A 17,667-nucleotide genomic window follows, 5' to 3' on the forward strand; every position below is an offset into this window, starting at 1 on the left:
TTTAATAAACTCAGCCGTCTGCTCCTTGCTATCTAAAATATAACAGGACACTGGTATAAATGCTCGACCGTCTCACACTTCTGTTTAATCAGTTTTCTATTTGACGTTTAGTCAGCTGTGTAAAAACCAAGGAGGAACCCACGCGGGGGATTAATAAAGTTTTATTTTATCTAATCTAATAACTTTAATCTCAGCCAAACTTTTGGCCGAGTAACTTTACTCACGAACAAACAAAACACTGAAAAAAGCCCAACAATAACATTTTTAGGTTGTCTAAGTGACTTATATATTACGTTTAACCCGAGTAGCGAAAGTCCGCGGTGATCTGAAAATGATGTGCCGGGAGTTGTGCCGTCCTCGGCCGCATCAGTGACCCTCAAGCTCCCGGCTAGCTATTGAGCTGGTGGGTAGCAGACGTCTCCGAAAACGTCGAAGCACTTTTGCAAATATGCGATATCTTGATAAACCGAGCAGATATTTGATGTTTACACAGCTACTTTCTCGCCTGAAAATATGTTAAAAGTTTATTTTGTGACACAGAAAGATTAGTATGAGTAATTTTAAAACTTAGTAGCGGCCGCCATTGTTGGAAACTGTCGTTTGGCTGGGCCACGCTATGAATTCTGGGATATGGTGGGCCACGAAGGACACACCCGACCCATCCTTCAAATTCGGGGAAAAGGAGGACGCATTTGTCGGCTGCATTCGGAGGAGTCTACAAATTTGGACAGCCTTCGGCGCGTCGCTGTGACGTAATTGGTCTACAAATGCGGCCTCAGGAGGATGCAGCCCATGAATTTGGACACGACCACAGACTTGACAAACACAAAGGGAGAATTAACAGAGACACGACTGACTACATAAATAAAGTACAAAGGGACCAGACAGACCGAGACATGACTGGGGAAACAGACTGAGAAGACAATTCAAAAGTTAAAAACCACTATCATAAATCTTTAAAAACAGTTAAAGAAAAATACAAAACTAAGGATACTCTTAACTAAGACTACAAAACTGCAACTGAAAACACTGGGCCAGGCTCAGGACCATGGTTATGGCGATAGGGCTTTGGAGCGTGATGTCACGGGGGTGGGCGTGGAAAGGATTTTGGCCCGATCCGCCATTTTGGGGGTCTAGCGCAAGTGAAAAGGGAGCGAAGGCACACACAACAGCCATGGTTCGTATTTGCTGTGTGGTCGGCTGTAGTGTTCGATCACACGACCGGCAAGAGAATAAGGTTGAAAATGGTTTATCTTTTCATTCTTTCCCAACCTGGAAGCAACATGAGGCAGGTCGTGTATCGGATGTTACCAAATGAAGGCGTCTAGCCTGGATAGCAGCTGTGAGACGAGCTGATATCCTGTTCTCTTCCATCTCCAAATATCTGTTGGTGCTCCAGACATTTTCATTCCGGTAAGTTCTAAATATGTTCATATCACTCTTTATAGCCTATTAGTTTTATTTTCTATGCGCTCTGAGGTCATAGCAAATTAGAACAAACAAACTACTGAGTGATTTTGCAGAACTACCTTCTATTTATAGAGTTGCTAATTATTTGGCATTATTGCAGCAAACCAGCCAATGAAATGGATGAAACATCATGACTGGGTTCCAGCGCTACAAAAGGGACCTGCTTCAAACATACCACCATGCCAATCAGATTACTTCTTCCATGTAAGGGTGAAGAGGTGACCCTTCTGGATAAGACGGTGAAGGTTTGCTGAGTTTTGGTGAACAGTGTGATAATAAAACCAGGGGAAATGAAACCTGCTCCTGTTAAATATTCTTAAGTATTGTGCTGTTAAAATTGCTGTATTTTTTCAAAAGATACAGTAAATAAAGTAATGTTAGTAGTGGGTGATGTCATGTAAACACTCATGATTTTGTGTAAACATTTTGTCCTTTATAAACTATAAATGACATGGATTCTACACTGTAACTGATGTGATGTTCTATAAAGTGGTTTTAATAAAAAAAAAAAGAGGCAAAAATTAGTTTGTTTCTTTATTCAACTTTTGAACAGTGGTACTCAGTCAGTACATATTCAGTAAATGCAAATTATTTACACGGCAGTGCACTACAGGCATAAATCTAGACCCCTAGATAAAACATTATGGGTCATTTCCACAACCCACAGCTTTACTGTGTTCCAGCAAAGTATCCAATAGCAGTGACAACTCCTCCACAGTAGCAGGTGGGATTTTTCTGTTTTGAGGATGGCTCCTTTTACCTGTCAATACGGATGGTCTGTTTATGTTTTGATCAAGAGCCTTTTTTTGGGCAGCTGAAGAGGAGAAGTCTATCTTATGGCCAACCTCTGGCTGTATCTTGGTCATATTACCCAGCAAAACCCAGTATACAGGTTTATCTGTAACAGTCCTTGTGCCACGGATCAACACTGTTGCTCCTACATTAAACAGAAGAGCAGGTACAGTACATGGGTGCAGGTCTCCGCGACTCTGGCCATACAGGTGCGGTGGGCGGCTTCAACCTTCCCTGTGATGCTCACAGTGACCCATGGCTGCAATGCTGGTTCATTCAGTCTTTGAGAGTGCAGGACCTGAAACACACACAGACAAAGTTCATTTAAAGACAAGAACTATGAGCCATGGCTGACGTAAATGTGTTTTATCTACTTTATCATAAATGTAACAAAGTGTTTAGAAAGTTAGCACATACATGTAATTTTTCATTTTTTTATGTATCCATCTATAGAACTCTGCATGTTATATTCCAAATCTGCCTGTTCTCTGTCAGAAACCTGCCTGCCGAAAATGAACCTAAAGTATGTAATCAAATCAAATCAAATCACTTTTATTGTCACATCACATGTGCAGGCACACTGGCACAGCACATGCGAGTGAAATTCTTGTGTGCGAGCCCCACAAGCAACAGAGATGTGCAAACACAACAACACAAACGAGCAAAATACAAGAATGGCCAACCTGAAACTAATAAATATATGTACAATATATAATAGTGTATGCATTTCTGGATGTGTATACTAAATATTTTCCTACGTGTGTGTGTGTGTGTGTGTGTGTGTGTGTGTGTGTGTGTGTGTGTGTGTGTGTGTGTGTATACACATTTTTACAAATTAAATAGTAAAAAATAATAATAATAATAATAATAATAAAATATATAAAATATACAGAGTTGAATATGTGCAAAACAAGTGGCATTTATATACAGTGTGGAGTGCATAATGTTGAAGTTCCAGTAGTGAAGCTGAGGTGTCTATGACGTGTTCAGCAGTCTGATGGCCTGATGGAAAAGCTGTCTCTCAGTCTGCTGGTACGGGACCAGATGCTGCAGAACCTCCTTCCTGATGGAAGCAGTCTGAACAGTTTATGGCTGGGGTGACTGGAGTCCTTGATGATCCTCCCCGCTTTCCTCAGGCAGCGCTTCCTGTAGATGTCTTGGAGGGAGGGAAGCTCACCTCCAATTATCCGTTCAGAGCACCGCACTACTCGCTGGAGAGCTTTGCAGTTGTAGGCGGTGCTGTTGCCATACCAGGTGGTGATGCATCCAGTGAGGATGCTCTCAATGGCACAGTGATAGAAGGTCCTGAGGATGCGGGGGCTCATGCCGAATCTTTTCAGTCTCCTGAGAAAGAAGAGGCGCTGCTGCGCCTTCTTCACTGTTTTGTTTGTGTGTACTGACCACGTAAGATCCTCAGCCAGGTGTACGCCAAGGAACCGGAAGCTGCTCACTCTCTCCACAGCAGCGCCGTTGATGGTGATGGGGGTGTGTACTTCTCTGCACCTCCGGAAGTCCACTATCAACTCCTTTGTCTTTGCGACGTTGAGGGTGAGATGGTTGTCTTGACACCAGTGGGTCAGGGCGCTGACCTCCTCCCTGTAAGCCGTCTCATCACCGTTGGTGATAAGACCCACCACTGTAGTGTCGTCCGCAAACTTCACAATGATGTTGGAGCTGTTAGTGGCTGTGCAGTCGTAGGTGTAGAGTGAGTACAGGAGAGGGCTCAGTACACACCCCTGTGGAGCACCAGTGTTCAGTGTGATGGGGGATGAGGTGATGCTGCCCAGTCTGACCACCTGGCGTCTGTCAGACAGGAAGCTAAGGATCCAGCTGCAGAGGGAGCTGCTCAGTCCTAGATCCTGCAGTTTCCTGTCCAGCTTCGAGGGAACGATGGTATTGAATGCTGAGCTGTAATCTACAAACAGCATCCTCACATACGTGTCTCTCTTCTCCAGGTGTGACAGGGCAGTGTGTAGTGTCAGGGCTATGGCATCATCAGTGGACCTGTTGTGGCGGTATGCAAACTGTAGAAGGTCCAGTGAGTCGGGTAGTGCAGAGCAGATGAAGTCCCTGACCAGCTTCTCGAAGCATTTGCTTACGATGGGGGTCAGGGCTACAGGTCGCCAGTCGTTCAATGAGGAGATGGTGGAGGATTTGGGTACAGGGATGATGGTGGCCATTTTGAAGCAGGCTGGGACTACAGACAGAGAGAGGGAAAGGTTGAAGATGTGCGTGAACACTCCAGCCAGCTGAGCCGCGCATGACCTGAGGACGCGGCCGGGAATCCCGTCCGGACCAGTAGCTTTGCGTGCGTTCACCTTCCTGAAGCACTTCCGCACATCCTCCTCAGACACAGTGTGCGCACTGACGTCATCCGCGGTGCGCACACTGTCCGGTCTCATGGTGTTCGCTGTGTCGAATCTAGCGTAGAATACGTTTAGATCCTCACATAGAGAGGCCGTGGTCTGCGGTGTGCTGGTTTTCCCTCTAAAGTCTGTGATCGTGTTTAGTCCCTGCCACATACTCCGAGGGTTGTCAAACTGTTGTTCCACCCTGTCCCTGTACTCACGTTTGGCTGCTTTGATCGTCTTCCGGAGTTGGTAATGTGCGTGTTTGTAGTCCGATGTGTTCGCGGAGGCAAAGGCGGTGTTCCGTGCCGCGCGAACATCTCCGTTAATCCAGGGTTTTTGATTTGGGAAGGATTTGACTGTTCTGGATGGGACGACATCTTCCACGCATTTCCTGATAAATCCACAGACTGAGTCTGTGTATTCATCAATGTCTCTGGCGGCCACGTGAAACATTTCCCAGTCCGCGTGATCAAAACAGTCCCGCAGCGCAGACTCCGATTGGTCCGTCCAACAGTGCACCGCCCTCCGGGTTGGAGCTTCCTGTTTCAGCTTCTGCCTGTAGGCGGGCAGGAGCAGGATGGAGCAGTGATCTGATTGGCCGAATGGGGCGCGGGGGAGGGCTTTGTACGCATCCCGGAAAGAGGTGTAACAGTGGTCGAGTAGCCGGTTTCCACGTGTGTTGAAAAGGATGTGTTGATGGAGTTTTGGTGAGACTTTCTTCAGGTTTCCCTTATTAAAGTCTCCGGCTGTGATAAACGCTGCCTCTGGGTGTGCGGTTTCCTCGCTGCTGATCGCGCTGTACAGTTCCCTGAGTGCACGGTCAGTGTCGGCTTGTGGGGGAATGTAAACAGCCGTAATAATCACTGCTGTAAATTCCCTCGGTAGCCAGAATGGCCGGCACTTAATCATCAGGTACTCCAGGTCCGGTGAGCAGAAGGATTTGACCGGGTGTACGTTCGCATAATCACACCAGCTGTTGTTGATCATGAAACACACACCACCGCCTCTGCTTTTCCCAGTAAGATCCTGTGACCTGTCCGCGCGGTGCACAGAGAACCCCGGCAGTTGTATTGCGGAGTCCGGTACTTTGTCCGATAGCCAGGTTTCTGTGAGGCAGATCACGCAGCAGTCCCGCATCTCTCGCTGGAATGAGATCCGTGCCCGAAGCTCGCACAGCTTGTTCTCCAGAGACTGCATATTAGCCAGTAATAAACTGGGTAACGGTGGTCTGTAAGTGCGCCGTCTCAGTCGAACCAGAACGCCAGATCTTCTCCCTCTGCGTCGGGAGGGCCAGAGAGCAAAGGCGTCTCAGGTGAGATGAATGGGGGGTCTGCAAACGGAGCGTCCGTGTTGCAAAACTTGAACTCCGGAAAGTTATAAGAAAGACCGTCTTTTATGTCCAGTAAGGTTTGTCGGTCGTACACAAGGAGACAAGTGCTGCTCGTGAAAAAATAAAGGAAAAGTAAAATTAAACACGCAAGGATGCAAGGATGTAATCACTTTCAAGATGGAGAAAGCATAAAGTGACAATTATGAATCACTTAATATGATAAGGAGATTCTGCAGGTCATTAATCAATATATAAAAGTAAAATAAAATGTATTTTTAGTCACACAGGATACAAACATGGAAGCAAGATGCATAATTAGGATTATTTATAATAAATATGAATAAATTAGTGCAATTTCTTTAACCATAAAGAATAACTAAATTCTTCAGGACAATGTCACATCAATGCACTGAACTCACTATGTTATCCACCTAACAGCCTCCACATGTTCTCACTGTAATTTCCCCTCATGAATGAATTTATGCTGCACTAATCTGAATGTTTGCAGGGAAATCAAACGCATTTCACACGCAGTACTCAAGCTGACTTACCTTTGCTTGAATGACGACTTGTACGCGCTGACTCCACAGACAAGGTACGAAAATATGTCAGGCTACATCAATAGCGGTTGGTCTTCAGGGTTTCTACTCCACGGCCCTATTTCATACGGGTCCACATTTCCAATGCACGTTATTTTCTGCAAGTACCGCTGCTTCGCCTCTGGACGCAATCGGTCTCTATACAGTTCATTCTCTTTTGAGCTGCTTTTAAGCATCTTTCTTGTCGTCTTCGTTCCAACACAGTGTGTTTGTTTTGATTCGTAGACCCCGAAAATGGCGCTGCGCTCCCATAATGCATTGCGCCGTGACGTCAACTCCAAAGCCCTATACTGAAGGAAAAATACTCCTGTAGCAAAAACATCAGACTGCTGTATGAACATAAAAACACAATAAATAATGAGTTCCAAAATATATATTTTTTCTCTTGAAATGATAATCATAAATTCCGAGCAAGACACATTTCATCCCTTCTCCATTTCGTTAAAGGTAGTTGGTATATTGGTTGTTCTCACAAGCTGACAAGCTTACTTTGCTTTGTACTTCTCCTGCAAAGGTCAATCCTATGAGACCTTGACTGAGCTGGTTTAGGAGGGGTTTAATGCCCAAAGCATACAGCATCCCAGATAGAGGGCAACCTCTCTGAACAGGAACCGGTCAGCTAAGTCCTCCCCCACCTTTAGCCAAACAGTGGCACGTGAATACAACACATTAATCCAAGAAATAAAAGCTTTTCTAAAACAAAGTCTTCAAATGTTCTGAACAATGATCACTCTATCAAATGTTTTTTCTCCTGGAGTTTGGACAGATCAATAATGTCCCAGATAAAAAACAAGTTGTCCATTATAGTCTCTTCCCTTGTGCAGCTCAGAGTTAAGGTTTCAGAAATCAAGCAGTCTACGGTATAAGATAAAGCTCATACAAATGCTTATAAAGAATTCAGAATTTGTTTTAAAATTGTGCAGGAAGTCGATTAACCCCAGACAATCAGCAGCAGTTATTTCGAGTTATTTCGTGTGTTCACTTGGTAAAATGTTATAATCTGTGTTTTGTGTACAACCAATGATGATCAAGCTAGATTGTCTTGTCTCTTGTACTTAGTCTTCAATGACTCCAGAAGTCAGAGCAAAAAAAAAAAAAGAAAAAAGCCATGGGCCAGTTAGCTAAATAAACCAATGGATAATATTGCTGCATTAACTAAACTATTATTGTATGCTTAACTGACATAAAATCTGTCTTGCCTGGCAGCCATCAAACTCCTTTAAGAGACATTTACATGTATATACTGTCTATAATGTGAGACCATTTTCTGCAATGATGGTGGATATCAGGGAACCTAAATGTCAACATCATCAAATATACAGTTTACACACTCTTCAGATAAAAACAGATACACTTTTTTAATTATAACATCAAATCAGACTAAATGTTTGTTTTTTTTTAGATTGATAAATATAAAAAACATATTTGTTAAATTTAAGAGTAAAGAGAGAAACTCTGTATTTCTTAATTGCAAATTGCACCCAAATTGTATTCAAAATTGAGCCACACTTATGGAGCTCCACAGTTCTTTTACTGGTGTTTTGATTGATATCTCATGATTTTCCCATGTCAAAGAAACAGGCTCTGTGTTTTGCCTTATATGCATCCACAGGTGTGCCACCAATTTACTCACATGGACTCTACTAACCTATCAGAATGGAATCGTCGTTTTCTTATTAATTAACAATAAACTAAGTTTATATGTACTCCTAAATTTGATGAAAGTGATAAAAAATAGACAGCTCTGTCTCTCTTTATTCTGACATTTAACTAATTCAAAAGATATTTCAATATTTATTTATCTAAAACAAAACAAGTTTACTCTAAATTGATGTTTAACCGAAAAAAAAATGTTTTTATGTTTTTTCCCTAAAGTGTATGTAAATATTCAACTGTGAATATACTGCTGTGTGTTGAAATTCCTCTTGTTTTGCATAGAAATATACTGAACAACATACAAAGAATAATATATAAAATAACATCTCCCTGAGTTTTTTCTTTGAAAGAAGCTCCTTATGTCCATTGTTGTATATCAGTACATTACTGAAACCGATTTAGAGGGCTTTGTTTAGCCATGGAGGGTAACAACTGAAAATATGAAATAAACACATATGTAAGCTAAGAGTGTCTAAAAAAAAAAAACAGCATTGTTGCTTGTTTTTTCATTTCGCCATTTGTTGATTCACTCCAAGAGCAAGTAACGTAATATGGGTCAAGTGATCAGTTTGATATCAATCTTTTGCGATACACCGTCATGTTTACATTATTTGTACAGTACCAATGATTTGCTTTGGTACCTGGTCAAACTTAAGCTCTCCTCTGTCTGCCTGGCTCCGCTTCTCCTACAGCAAACTCGCAGGCAGCAGCTTCTCCCCCCTCGCTCACATGTGTAAGTGCTGTGCTCAGTGGCCTAGTGCCTGAGCTCGGATCATACCAAAATTAGGAGGAATTTACGACTGTACGCTATGTGCTTCGAATATTGTGTGTAGTTTTTGTTTTATACAGTTGTCAGGCATCTAACTATGAAAAGAATTGCACTCCAAACAACTCCGGGCTTCTCATAAAATGACTCGGGCTTAAGCTCAGTAAGCCGCCCCCCCAATTTGAACACCAAATTCAAAACATGTCATACTACTCGAGCTTGCATAAATAGTGTTGTATTTTTGTATTTAACTATGAAAGACACCCCCAGTTCAATAAGGCAGACCTGAAATCATCTGGCTGCTTTCCTGGCTTTTAGTCTATTCACTCCCTCTTTTCCATGCTTTCAAACTCTATATAAATACTTCATTACTTCATTACTCTAGTCCAATCATTTTCTTGCCTGCCTTCTGGGAGCCAATCAGCCTCTATTCTGCACGATTTAAATTTCAGTGCTCATCACTGTCAGCATCATCAACACCAATGTCTAGGCTCCAGAGGATACTGTTCTAACTCCTGCTAGGATCCTGTTCTGCTATGATGGGTCACCTAAGCCTAATAGCCAAATAACTTAATTGAATTCTGTATCTGAATAAATCATGTTCAGTTCTACCAAATGGCCTCTCCTTATTGAAATGTTTTCACGGTCACGAATGTGTGTGTGAATATGTGATTGGGTAAATGACACTTGCAGGACAGTACGCTTGAGTGCTCAGCTGAGTAGAAGGGACACTAATAAGCAGTGTTGGTCAAGTTACTTGAAAAAAGTAATCAGTAACTAATTACTGATTACTTCCCCAAAAAAGTAATCCTGTTACTTTACTGATTACTTATTTTCAAAAGTAATTAATTACTTAGTTACTTTTTAAAAACACGATTTACAATCTGAATAGGTGATAAAGCGATAGAGCTTTCAGCCCAATTCTACTTTTTCTGCATAATCCATCATACAAAATGTAATCAAATGGAAAAGTCTCTTTTTAAAACTTGTTTTATCAGTTTTAATCTTTTAACTTTATGCATCAAGCAAAAATTTAATTATATGCAACATTCTCTGACTTGAAGAAATTAGTTTAACATTTAAACCTATTTTCTGCACATTCCAGCACATAAAATAAAATATTTTTTGTGTTTACACTCAGTCTTTCAAATAGATGCAAGTAAAACACAGCAGAAAAGAAATAACATCAAAGACTAGCGGTCCTTTTGCTCTATTTTCACCTGTAAAGCAGGAGTAGGGTAGGCGGAGGTTTACCCTGGTGCAGGTGTGCCGCAGCGGTCAGTGGAAGAATCCGTGAGTTTCTCTGTGAATTTCTCATTACGTCGTAGCGCACTCGGTGCTTGTTTAGGGTTTTTTTTTTCGCTGTACAAAGAAGTTTTCTTCCCACACACAACGGACACTAATGTTTTTGTCACTTTTTATGGAATCAAACAACGTCGCACTTGCTAACGTCATTGTCATGAGACATTCTCGCAAAAAAATCACGGTTTTAGTAACGCAGTAACGCAGCGTTCCTACGGGAAAGTAACGGTAATCTAATTACCGTTTTTGCAATAGTAATCCCTTACTTTACTCGTTACTTGAAAAAAGTAATCAGATTACAGTAACGCGTTACTGCCCATCTCTGCTAATAAGTACCACTCTGATTACAATTTACAGTTCATCAAGAAGCAGGTGTAAAGAATGAAAGTCAGAAAAAACATGCAGTCCAGATGTCCCAAGTCATCAGCTCCACACACTCACCAACAACCTTCATGCACTCACTCACATTCCCAGCATGCAGTGCAGTAAGGAGAGGAGAAGAGAGATTTATGTAACTTCCCATGCATGCGACCGAGGATTTATTAAAGTCAGATAAACCTCATGCAGAATGTATGAGTGTGAAAGTTTTTTATTGTGTCCATGCTACATAAAAACTGACTGTGTGCTTGCATCTCTTTGAAGAAAAGACGCTCTTCCCTATGGGTAACTGCATGTGTGTTTGCATCTTTGTTCTTATGTGTGTGTGTACTTAATGCAAACGCCCATCTTTTTATAACAAGAGCCTGTAAAATTGTATCCGCACATAAGTCTGCAGAGCCAGATTTGGTGTGTCTACGTGTGTGTGCATGTGCGTTGGTGCACCCTCACCACAGCTTCCATGCTCTCTTATCCCCCTCAGTTACTGCGTTGAGGTATCCTTGCTCTCTGTATTGTGATGTTTTTATCTGTGTGTGATTGCTACAGTTCCCCTCAGCCAAAACACACAGCTCTCTGTAGGCACACACAGTGCCAGCTTTAGCCGCCCTCTAAGGAGTTTACGTCAATAAAATATGAACTCCGCCATACACACAATCTAACAAACACTAACGCTAACCCGACGACTGTACACACACCGAGGCATGCCTTAGCCTGTGCGTTTACACTGCTGTGAACATCAACACTAAGTGGAAGTTTGCACGCAAACATGGCGGCCACGGGAGTTACCTCAGGCCAGCTGCTCTGTCATCCGGTGAATCAAGCGGCCCTCTGTATTCACTGTCCATTATTATTCAATCCGATTTGGGTAGCTTTAATTAATGAGCAACGTTTCTTCTTTTATATCCTGCCCTGATCTTTTAAGACCTTTGCATCACTCCCAAGCAAGGAAGACAAAAGGGGAGGAATGAGGTAGAGGTATGGCTAGGAGGAGGGAGCGTTTTTCTTTTTTCACATGGGAATGAGGGTTGGTGTGGGAAATTTAGTGCATCAAGTTCACGCTTGATTATGTGAGCAAAGTTTTCCTAATATAAGTGTTATCAAATTGTTAAAGGGATCATTGTTTTCAGTGACTTGCAGTGATTAGGACTGCTCTGGTGACCTGTCCAGGGTGTACCCCACCTCTTGCCCCATGTCAACAAAAACAGGCTCCAGCTTCTGCTGGGACTCTAAATTAGATAAGAAGTTAAGAAAATTGATGGTTGGATGGATACAAACATATGTGATCCTGTCAAAGAACAATGCCCCCGACTAAGCGGAGCTCCTAATTCTGTTCATTTTCACAAGATAGACTGTCTCAGAGGTCCTGCTGCATGAATCTCCAATGCTGGGATTACATTTGCTTACAGATGTACACTGCTGAAGACACCACAGTAGTTCTTTTTTAAGGACCAAATACTAGCCTCTCACCCACCCTGTGATGATGAAATTTACATCACAGGGACTCAAGCAGACCATAACATACTCAAGGATATGGCAATGGTGAGAAGTCCAGGAGAAGATGAGAGGTTTTCTTTACAAATACAAATACTGCTGGGCTGATTACTCTACTGGTATACACATTAAACATACTTACTGCACAAGCATCAATGAATTTCAAATACAAATACAGAAGAACATGGTCCGCACAGTTGATTGTGTTTGCTTAGAACCCACGGCCAAGTCAGAACCCATGTGCGATATTTATTTTACACCTTAAACTTACAATCTGTCTTTCTCAGACCTATTTAAAGGAAACTTTAACGGCTCACACTTCACATGCATGACTGCGATCTGAAGGAGAATTTAAGGCTTCAAGTCAATTTTTTATGTATTAGAAAAACTGTGAATTTGATTGTGACTTCAAAGCATCTCTGAGTTTAAACTGATTTGTAAATAACACACCCAACACAACAAACTTTGAAGCACAGAAATACTTTGCCTTACTCAAGTTTGTGGTTCTTTGTCCTGTAACAATTCTGTCAAACTTTGCTAATTAGTATTGACAAAGAGAACTGGATTTGTATTAATGAAGGTGTTATCACTTCGGATCCAGACTATTGAGGTATTTAATGGTCTGGCTGGAGTGTCATGAAGCGTGGACTGACGTCATGTCGTGCATGCAGGCTTTTGTGAGGAACAGTTGTCCAGCTACATGTAAGATTTAATAAGACACTAAACTTTTTGCTCCTTAAAGTTATTATTGGTCAAGTTTTTAATAACAGCCACATTCCTTCGTACCTTCTCTTCCCTTCTCTTTTCTTTCTGTCTGTCTTTCTTTCTTTATTTCTTCCTCTGAATGGACAAGGGAGCTCATTAAAGCCATTCTTTATCATTTAATGAAGCCATTGGATTAGAGGTGATGCTTTGACCAGTCAAAGGGGAGAAATGAGGAGAGGTGAGGAGAGCAGAGAGTAAAAGAAAATCAATTGCTGGTAGAAACAATTCAACAAGCATTTGGCTGTGTATCAGTGTATTTACAGTTTCCAGATTATTTTAATCTTCATCATGTACGATTATTGCACTTCTTATTCCCCCATTATGTACAAAGTTCTTATTAACCTTCCTTACCACTTTTTTATGTACCATGATTATACTACACATTACATCCCTTTTGCCAAAATTATTCAAAACAAATTTCTTCAAATACACTTTAAATACTGTAGCATAATACACTGAATACAACTTACATTAATATATTGAGTAAAACTGTAACAGTTAAACAAAACTCTTACTTCCAAATACATCAAAGGTGAACTTTACTATATATATTAGAATCTCTCCTTTAGACATATGCTCAATCTTTAACATTGCAGATGAGGTGGAAAATTAGATCTTAATAGAAAGGACAGAGTTGTTGCTAGTTGCTTCTAAGGAGGTGAGGTAGAGGCCAGGTATCTGATCTGATTTTCATATTCAGGCCACATAAGAAAGAGTTTTAATATTCGGTTTGAAGAAGAGTGAGACTTCAGGCTTTGTCCTGATGTCGATCCTTGGAGGGATAAAAACATCAATGAGGTGTTCGAGCTTTAAAGTGTGGATGCAAGCTGCGGTATATCTTCCTGACTCCATCCAAGGAGACTGTTCTGTGTACACGTAGCTGTGTCAATATTGAGATATCTCAGCCTAAAGAAACAAGAGAGCAGGCAGACTCTAGCCTGCCCATGATTGCTTTCACTGTATTTTCTGCTATTTCATCTCTCATTTACTACCTTCTCTATCCATTCTTCTCTCTATTGCATTTTCAATCTGTGTCACTGTAGCTAACCCCATATCGCTGATCATTCTTCTTTCTGCCATTCTACACCCGAGCCTTTCCCCTTTTCTTTTTACTGGATTTTTTCCACTTCTGATTGTTTATGTCTGACATTCAACTCTTTCATGTTTTTTCTGGTGCACTCTGTTCTTGCCTGGCTTTCACTTTTTACTATTATCTTCCTTCCTCTGTTCTTTTCTGTTTTGTACAAGGAGATGCACAAGTTCATCATCCTACAAGTAACCTAAAATGATTTCTACAGAAATTTCTTGGATCCATTAGCAATCAAATTTCAGTGAGTTAGCTGAAACCAGTAGGTTTTGAACAAGCTCTTGCCAAAATTCAAGATAAAAGCGAAACAATCTTTTCTTTTCTTTTTTGCCTGTCCCGTTTGTATCTTTAGCCATCAGAATTGTTGTCTGAAGGCCAACAAAGATGCCAAGTGGATTTACTTTACCAAGTGGATCATCATGGCCTTGCCATGGAATTGTTATGGTTCGTTCGATTCAGGCAAGAGAAGAAAGCAAGCCCAGGCCGAAGTAGGTGTCAAAAAATAGTGATCTTTATTACACACTTTGCGCAGTCAGTGTGGGAAAGACAATTTGCAATACAATCCTTCGTCGACTGGACCGTCCCGTCTCCTTATATTGCCATCATGACATCACAGTTGGATCTTTACTGGAAATGATAACAATTGCCCTCCTCTTCAAAACCCTGTCCTTATATAGACATCAACTGCTACTCTTAAAGAAAAACAAGTGTGTATTACATTGTGCATTTTGTGAAAGTGTATCTATCAGAAAAACTATCCTCAGACGACCCTCCTATTATTACTAAGTGTGAGTGTAAACGTGCATGTGTTATATAAGTGCGTGCATGTGGTTACAGGCCGGCGTACGTGCAGAACTGAACGCAGACAGGCCGGTGTCCAAGTACTGATCATCTGTGTGCCTTAATATTTGGTCAAAGTAACATAGATGTGATTCAAAGATTATTCTGTCAACAGATTCAACAATGGTAAATGATTAATCAATGATAACTGATTATAAGAATACAAAATAAAATATCTCCTGATCACACTCCTCCTCTTTGGCCTTTAGAAAAAAAGGCCAACATTTAGAGATATTGTGTCACTCCTCCGTCCAAGCGGCTTCTCGCAACGGCATCATATGTTCCGGACCAGCTGACCCAGCTGAACCAGAAGCTATGGCCCTGCTCACCAGATTACCCAACACCTGCCTCACCAGAGGAATGAGACAACACCCGATCAGCAATAAACCTAGAAAAACTAAAAGAGAAAACATGGCAGACATAAACACACCCTTCCATTGCCCAAAAACAGATGTGATCCAGTCTCCCAGCCTCGAGTTCACGCCTGATTGCTCATGCATGGTTCTAGATAACGCTTTCAAATTCTCCAGCACCCGCGTGACCGTTCCGTCCGGAGCTGTATTGTTGGGAATAAAGGTGCAACATAAGTCCCCAAACATCGCGCACACGCCTCCCTTCTCAGCCAATAACATGTCCAGCGCCATTCGATTTTGGATTCCCATTAACGACGTCGGACCTAATTGTTCTGCAAGGCCTTCCACCGCGTCCCTAGTGAGATTAGAGAGTCTCAACACATTATAATGAACATAGTTAATGCGATCAACGTTTTTATTTGGAGTTACCCACAAAAACACACTTTCAAACCCGGCCGCTATCTGATCAACTAACTTATACTCATCTGGAACTCCTCTGGGAACTCCTATTGAGTCAATCCAGGTTGGCGAGTCCCGTCTTGGATCATACCTATGGATACCCCCTGTGGCTCTCCTTCGTCTGGCTGTAGACACATCCGCGCCTCGCTGTGGAACTGTCTCTAGCCTACTGCCTATGAGCATCAAAGGTGCAGCTAGGCGCACCAGAACACACGTTCCCACACTCCCCAAGGGAACCTGCACCAAAAGGGTGTACTCCCCACAATAATAATATAGCCCACCTCTCGCCCAGGTGCCTATAATTGTGCTTGGGTCACTTACATCATTGGTAGTCCTACCTGTGATTGTCCTCTGACACCAGCTTGGATCAATCCTCCCTACCCTAAATCTCACTCTGTCTGTAGAGAACTCAAAACATGTATAATTATCTCGTTTTGGTGTGAATGAACCTGGTTGTGTACGTTTATCAATTGGCGGATATAAACCTGACAAAGTGGTGCAGTTACCTGTGTCCACCGCCTCTCTAGTTAATCTCAGCATGCAATTATAACCCCACTCATCCTCTGGATACAGAGGAGCGGGTTCAGTAAACAAATGAGGTCGAGCGGTAGCACAAGCAACACAATCAACCACTTCCTGCTCTTTAGCATTTTGAGCCACCCAATCTAACCAAAGATTCCTATCTCCGAAACCTGTGGCACGCTCTATCAACTCCTGAGGTTTTAACCTAGTATAATCAGTGGCAACAAACCATTTCTCTTCTGAGTCCTTGTAAGTAACTGTCTCTAAGGGATCCATTTGCTCCGTGAGATTCAGTGCTGAGTCATTCCCCAGCGGTTTAGACCTGGGATTAAATAAATTCACCCGAATTAACCCGAATGGATCTGTCCCTACTTTATCTACCCCTACTACTAAATAAAACGCACCTCCATCAAACCCAGGTTCAGGGAGTTCACTCCATGGTCCTAGGGAAAGAGTAATAGGGTTATTTGTAACAGAATAATCTCTCTGAATAGCTATTCCTTCAAGGGCCGGTGGCACTGTTGGCTGCCATCCTACCCCTGTCCACGCGACCACATCCTGCCAAGAACACTACTGATCCGTTACATAGGTGTAGATGTCACTATCCCATGATGGGCCCCACACCGACTTAGGGTAACACATCATTGGATGATAACAAACCCACACATTATATGTTCTCCAGCTATTCCCGTCACCCGAGCATTTAATTACCTCACACAAATCGAATGTGAACGCTGTCGTGGACCCATTAACATACCCAAACTCGACTCCGCCACTGGCTTTGAGACACCTATCATCCCCACCTGAACCAACCGCACGCTTGACTTTTTTCGACGATTTGATCGGTTCGGGCTCTGGAGCGGATAGACCTCTGCGTCTGGGCAATTCACCTGTCTGCCAAAAAACAAAGAAACACGTTATAACACTTATTAACCCCAACACCCCCGTTATTTTCCAATTTTCCCACAACTTCATGATGACTGTTCCCAGGCTCGTTTACTTTTACTCTGTACTAAGAAGATAAAGTTACAAAAAGAAGAGTATAAAGTTATGAGTATAAAAATATGCGATTAACATACAAAACTATTACGATTCCTTTAAACTATCAGATACTTTAGACTAGAGCCCTAGCCTATTTAAGAGCCTGGAATGGATTCCTCCTTGGCGCGTGACGCTCCTCTTCTTTCTTCGCCTCAACTCAGGTTAGACTACTGAGGAGGACCGTGGCACAGGGGGAGAGAGGATTATTCTGCCTCTATGTTCCCCCTGCGTCGATGGGGTGGAGGTTAGCTCCAGCAAGCTCTCGTCCGCGACTGCACACTGAGACCAATGGAACCAGGTCTCCCCTTTCCCCTTCAGACGGACAGCACTGGTGGTTCGGGCAGTTACTTCGAAGGGTCCGGTCCACCTCGGGTCTCTCCACTTTCGCTTAATGACCTTCAGCCACACCGCCTCGGCATCGGGGATGGACCTTTAAAAGATGGGACAGACATGACTGGGGGATAG

This window comes from Rhamphochromis sp. 'chilingali', assembly GCF_963969265.1.
Source record: "Rhamphochromis sp. 'chilingali' genome assembly, chromosome: 2".
In the NCBI taxonomy this organism is placed as follows: Eukaryota; Metazoa; Chordata; class Actinopteri; order Cichliformes; family Cichlidae; genus Rhamphochromis; species Rhamphochromis sp. 'chilingali'.